Below are 6,637 nucleotides of genomic sequence, written 5' to 3' on the forward strand. Positions count from 1 at the left end.
TAGCAAGCGGTTGAGCAGCCTTAGCATATTATTAGCATATTACACTTTGATTGGTTGAACAGACGACTGGATGACTGGACACTAAGCATATTAGGGTTTTATTACATAGGATTTGGTCATATTTACTCAACCTTATTACCTTATTTTATAACAAAGGACTGTGTTTGGAGCTCTAGGAAGCTTCTAAAAAGTGGAGCAAAAATATGCCACCCAAGATTTTCCTGTCACTGTCAGTTGTTTCTGAGGAATTGATAATAAGGCTCCTTTGCTTTTTTTTTTTTTTTTTTTTTTTACTAGATTTTAAACTCTATGAGGTCATATAATTATTTATTCACACAAGGTGTCAGTTTGGAGGATTTTGCTATGAGTCAGGCACTGTTCTAGGTACCAGAAAGTAATAGCAGAAAACACAACCAAGAGCTTTGGTAAATAGTTAGTATATGTGTGTGTGTGTGTGTGTGTGTGTGTGTGTGTGTGTGTGTGTTGTGGTGTGTAGAGTATGTTGTGGTGTGTTTATGTATATTTATGCATACATGGAAAGAGGGGTAAAGGTAATAGGAAAATAAATATAAAACCTATCATGTGCTGTAAGGGGATGCCAATGATAATGGGTACCATGAAGAAAAACAAAGGCAGGATAAGGAGTTAGAGACTGTCGAGGGAGATGAGGTAATTCATATCTTATATGAATAGTAAAAAGAGCCTCTTATAGGTCATTTAAAACAAAAACAAAAACAGAGACCTGAATGAAGCAGAGGAATGAGCCCTGTCATGACCTGAATAATGATATTCTAAGCAGAGGAAACAGTAGAGAAAGCGGTTCTGAATCAGGAGAATGTCTGACATTTTTCAACAACAGCAAAGTCTGGAATTGAAAAATGAGGGAGGAAGGACACAGCAAAGGGCTAAACTGTAGAGGGTCTTCTAGGCCATGGAAAATAGTTTGGATTTTACTTTGAATGAGATGGGAAACATTAGTGAGCTTTGAGTAAAGAGAGCTCACTGTGGCCGCTGTGTTCAGAATAGACCAGAGGAGCAAGTATAGAACTTCATTATCTTTACTCACTGCATCTGGATAAACATATAGGGTTGTAGAGGGAATTGCATAAGATAATGCACATGAGGAGCAATTCAGTGACTTAATATATCCTACGGTCCTAGAACATGAAGGTATTCAGTGTGTTGGCTCGGGAGCCAGCATAATTAAGTGGCTTAGAGATGAGCTTGGACATTTCCCTGTGTGGGTTCATTCCTAGCTCCATTTCTTACCCGTGTGATTTTAGAAAAGTTACTTGACTCCTGCATGTCCTGAGTTTCTCTTCTGTAAAGTGTGAACAGTAATAATCTCTACTCTGTGGAATCATTGTGAGTAGAATACTTAGAGCACCATCTTGCCCACAGTACACACTCCACATGGGCTTTCAGTATCACTGTAGAGATTTTGCACTTTACAAAGTGGCTTCATGTGCTCCATCTCACAAGATCATGTAGTAAATGGTGTAAGCATTGTTATCCCATTTTGTATTTAAGGGGAGTAAGATTCAGAGAAGTGAGGTGACTTGCCCAAGATAGTCTAACCCTAAAGCAGTGGGGCTCGACTTGAGCCCATATCTTCCAGCTCCAAGTTCTCTCTTCATGATCCTCTGCTAAATGTCTATGAGGAGCTCAAGTTCAGGCCTCCTAACTCTAAATTGATTAGTTTTTATCTTTTATCATAGCTCTTAATAAAATAATTATATAATGCATGAATATATTATTAATAAAAATGACAAGAGAAAGAAGGACCCTTTAGAAAGAAGATAACCAATTTAGGTTGTTAGAACATGATGTGAATTTAGGAGGCTGGATACCAATCAGTTGTTGACACACTGTACAATTCTGAGAAAATTACCTAACATCTTGAGTCCTTGGTTTCTTCATATGCTAAATGAAATCTCAGTATATTCTCATATCTGCTGGCTAGATTTGTGAAAATATAAGCCAAGATAAAGATGGAAACATTTAGGGAAAAAATGCTACATATACCACATGTGTTGCTACTATTAAACTTTTCTAAGAAAATTCAGATATAGACACCTCTAAAATACCTTCTGGGGTTAGTTAGGAAGCATTTGCTCAAAAACTTGAATTCTTTCAACTTTTATGGGGGGAGGGTGAGCGTAGATTAAAACTTTTTTTTAGTGGCTTAAATTCATGGGAATTTTTCAAGCAAGCTTAGAGAAAGTTTCTCAGTCCTATCTTCTTGACTTTTCATAGTAGAAGAAATCACGTGGTGTTCTTTCCCAGCCATTGGTACCATGTGAACTTGAACATCCCACCCCCATGGGAAACAATTAACAAAACTTTTTATTGATTTCAATAAACACTTATTGAGTATCTATTATATACCAGTCACTCTACTAGGGGAAGCCAAAAAAAAAAAAAGGATAAGACAACATACTTGACCTCCTGAAACTCAGAATCTAGCAGGGGATAGTGGTGTAAACCATGTGGAGACCACATGTGTGATCAGCTGTAATAGAGACTTTTACTAAGTGCTTTAGGTGTATAGTTCAAAGTATGCCTAACTCTGACTGGTGTTAGGTGGGGAGGATCAAGGAAAATGTGTCAAAATGATGTTTAAAATAAGCCTTGAAACATAAGGAAAGGTTTTCCAGGTAAATAATTGGAGTGGGAGGAAAGGTGTTTCAGCAGAGGAGGACCTTTGTAGTGTCACCAAGGTCAAGGGAGTGTGTTGTCCTCAAGGACATTGAAAGGCTCAGGAAAGGTTGGGTGGAGGAGGAAATAATGGTGGGGGATGAAACTGAATATGGAAGCAAAGTTTAGAGAATTGTTTCTGGTGGTTGGTAGAATAAATGGCCTTGAATAAGCAGGACAGTAATATGATCAGATTTGATTAAAACAAAACCTTCCCAACAGAGGGATTGGAGAAGAGTGGAACTAGCATCTGAAGTACCAATAAAGACACTATTTCAATAGATTGAGTGGAATATGAAGTAAAAACAGGCAATGAAACAGAAATGGAAACTGAATCTAAACAAAATTTTTGAAAGTAGAATGTACAGAACTGTTGAGTAACTGGATGTGGATATTGAAGGAAAAAGAAAAATCTAAGATTATCTCTCCATTTATTACTTTCCATTAATAGAGGCACAGTAGGAAGAGGAAAAATTGGAGACAGGCAGATGGGCAAAGGGTTGAAGGTCATCTAGTTACAGTTATCTGTGTAAGAAGCTTGGGGTGTTTGAGGGACAGCCAGATAATGCATTGCAGACAGTTTCATTTGAAGTTATAGGAATCAAGCAAAGGTTTGGAATGGAAATACACATTGGGGAAGTTTGGAATGTGGGTGAGAAATGATATTTAGAGATCACATAAGGAAGCTCAGAGAAATAGTAATGTGGAAAGAAGCAGAGTAATGAGGTAATCTTGGAAACATCACCTTGAAGGAGTACTTAGAGCAAGAGGAATCTGTGGAACTAAACAAGATGCAGACAGGGAGACGGAGAGCAACGGGGAGGCAGTGATGTCTGTGAGGCCAAGGGAAGCAGGAATGTGAAGCTGATTTAAACTGCAAGAGTGGCCCGCACTGAGAATGTTTGCTTGGGTATTAGGAGGTCATTAGTGACCTTTGCCAAAGCGGTTTCAGTGTACTGGTGGGTCCAGAAACCAAATTGAAGGGCCAGTGGATTTAATGGGGGGCTGGGCTGTGAAGAAGCAGAGCCATGAGGTTGTGCTTTTATCTTTTTCCTAGAGAATTTTCTTTGTAAAGGGATAAGCCATGGTTATAATCAGGGAAGGGGCCCTTTTGAGGGAGATGTTTGAAAATATTTATAGGTTGAAGGGGAAGAAAAAGATTGATGTTTTAGAAGAGGTATTTAACAGCAATGTCTTGTGGATGCAGGAGGGTTGAATAAGATTGAGGGGGAAATAAAATAAGACTTCTTCTTATGAGACTGAACTTCCTCCCCATGGATGAACTGAGGTGACTCAGCACCCACTACTTTCTGAATTTTTCTACCTTTTAATGTTCAGGGAGAGTGACACTTAGAGCCCATATTCTCACAGAGAAGAACAGACATTGGTTTGCCTCTATACTATGAACACTTGGTGTCAAAATAATTCATAACAATAATAGATCAAATTATAAAATTGTGGTTGATATGGGTTGCTCTTTAAATTTTTCCCCTCCCTCCAATGGTGGTTGGAGAAAGGGCAGAGGCTCCTTGGGACTGACCAGCTTAGATAAGCACTCAGTCTTATCTGATGTTTACCAAGACTGAACTTGAATTCCAGACCTGGAGGTTTGCCCAGCTGCACATCCTATCTGGCTTAAGCTATCTCTGATAGGCAAATAAGTCAGGATTAGATGGTGGCAGATACCATGCCATATGCATATTTATAATATTGCAAACTTGCCATCAAGCTGACTAAGTCAAATTAAGCATATAAGAAATGAAAAGCTTAAATGGAAGCTGATGATTTCAGGATTCCAGGATGTGGCTGTGCCAGATCAGTGTGTTAACTTAATGAGGGAGAGCAGCTCTCATTTCAGGAAGGAAAGCAGCCACGTTGTCCTGACAAATGCATCTGTCTTTCTGAAGGTTCTGTGCCTTGTAGACGCCCCTCCTTCACCCCCTCCCCCAAACACTCACCTGACTCCTTGTGAAAATACACTCAGGGTATAGAGTTTGCCTGTCTGATGTCGGAAGCCTTTTCTGCTGACCACTGTAATTATTCTGTGCAGTCCTTGCTTCTGAATTCCCTTTAATGCACAGTTCTTTGTTCCTTTCTGCTCATGTTCTGTTTTTGCTCTTGAACTATTTCCTGTTTCTTCCTTCTTGATACCCTGCAGAGTTTTAGACACTTCAATAATTATCTCTTCTAACCTGTCTGTTCTAATGAACACAAAGCTAATTTTCCCCCTTCCTTCCCACTTATAAACATTGATAACCATTTATCATTTTGTTGCCATTTTTGTGCCTTTTCAAGTCTTTGGCATTATTTCTTGAATAACATAGTAATTAATCTAATCTAATTAATATAATCCTATATAATAAAAGCCTAATATGCTAAGTGTTAAGTCATCTGGTCATCCGTTCAACCAATCAAAGCTTAATATGCTAATGATATGCTAAGGCCACTCAATGCTTGCTATGACGTGCACTGACCACCAGGGGGCAGACACTCTGACTGGTAGGTTAGCTTGCTGGTAGGGTCCGGCCAATCAGGACTGTGCCAGATGAGCCAGACATGCCCTGGAGCCTCCCATGGTCCCTCCTTGGCTGGCCGACCTCCTTTGTCCCTCTCCAGCCCTGATCATACACTGGTGGGGTCCCTCGGCCTGCACCCTCTTGCAATCCGGGACCCCTTGGGGGATGTCAGAGCTGGTTTTGGCCTGATCCTGCAGGCCAGGCCGAGGGACCCCACTGGTGCACAAATTCATGCACCAGGCTTATGATATAATCCTATCTAATAAAAGAGAAACATGGTAATTAGCGTACGAACGCTACCCTTCCCATTGGCTAATCAGGGCAATATGCAAATTAACTGCCAGCCAAGATGGCAGCCGACAGAGAGCAGCTTGAAACTAACATGAGGCTTGCTTGCTTCAGTGACAAAGGACTCCAACGTTCCCCGCCTGCCGCTGCAGGCCTCTGAGCTGCAACTCTAAGCAACTATGTAACAAATATATAAGCTAAACAAAACCCCAGAAACCTGCTTTAGTCTGCCCAGGCTTCAGCCAGCAGGATCGCAACATTGTAAGAAAAGGCCAGAAACCTGCTTTCAGCAGCGGAGGCCTAAGAGCTGGAGCCAAGCCTCAAAGCTAAAGCTGGCCCAGAATAAAAAAGAAAAAAAAAAGAAAAAAAGGAGCGGTTGGGAGCTTCAGTCACCCCCAGCCAGAAAACAGCCCTCAGCCCCTCACCCAGACTGGCCAGGCACCCCAGTGGGGACCCCCACTCTGAAGGGGGTGTGACCAGATGCAAACAGCCATCATCCCCTCATCCAGGCTGGCCAGGCACCCCAGTGGGGACCCCCACCTTGATCCAGGACACCCTTCCAGGCAAACCAGCCGGCCCCCACCTGTGCACCAGGCCTCTACCCTATATAGTAAAAGGGTAATATGCCTCCCAGCACCGGGATCAGCGGAGCCAAGAGGCCTCCCGGCACCAGGATCAGCATGACAGGGGGCAGCACCCAAACCCCCTGATCGCCCTGCAGCTCTGTGTGTGACAGGGGGCGGGGCCACAACCTCCCTATCCACCCTGCTCTGTTCGTGACAGGGGAAGACGCCCCAACCCCCTGATCAGCCCTGTTCTGTGCCTGATAGGGGGGAGCTCCCCAACCCCCTGATCACCCTGCGGCTCTGTGTGTGACAGGGTGCGGCACCCCAATGCCCTGATCGGCCCTGCTCTGTGTGTGACAGGATGCGGCGCCCCAAACCCCCCACCCCCCACAGGTCCTGCTCTGTGTGTGACGGGGTAGAGCCATAAGCTCTCCATCGGCCCTGCCCTGAGTGTGAGAGTGGCGGCGCCCCAACCCCCTGATCGGCCCTGTTCTGTGGGTGATAGAGGGCAGCGCCCCAACCCCCTGATGGGCCCTGCTCTGTGCATGACAGGGGGTAGCGCCCCAACTC

This window comes from Myotis myotis, unplaced genomic scaffold (genome assembly GCF_014108235.1).
Source record: "Myotis myotis isolate mMyoMyo1 unplaced genomic scaffold, mMyoMyo1.p scaffold_m19_p_1, whole genome shotgun sequence".
NCBI classification, from domain to species: domain Eukaryota; kingdom Metazoa; phylum Chordata; class Mammalia; order Chiroptera; family Vespertilionidae; genus Myotis; species Myotis myotis.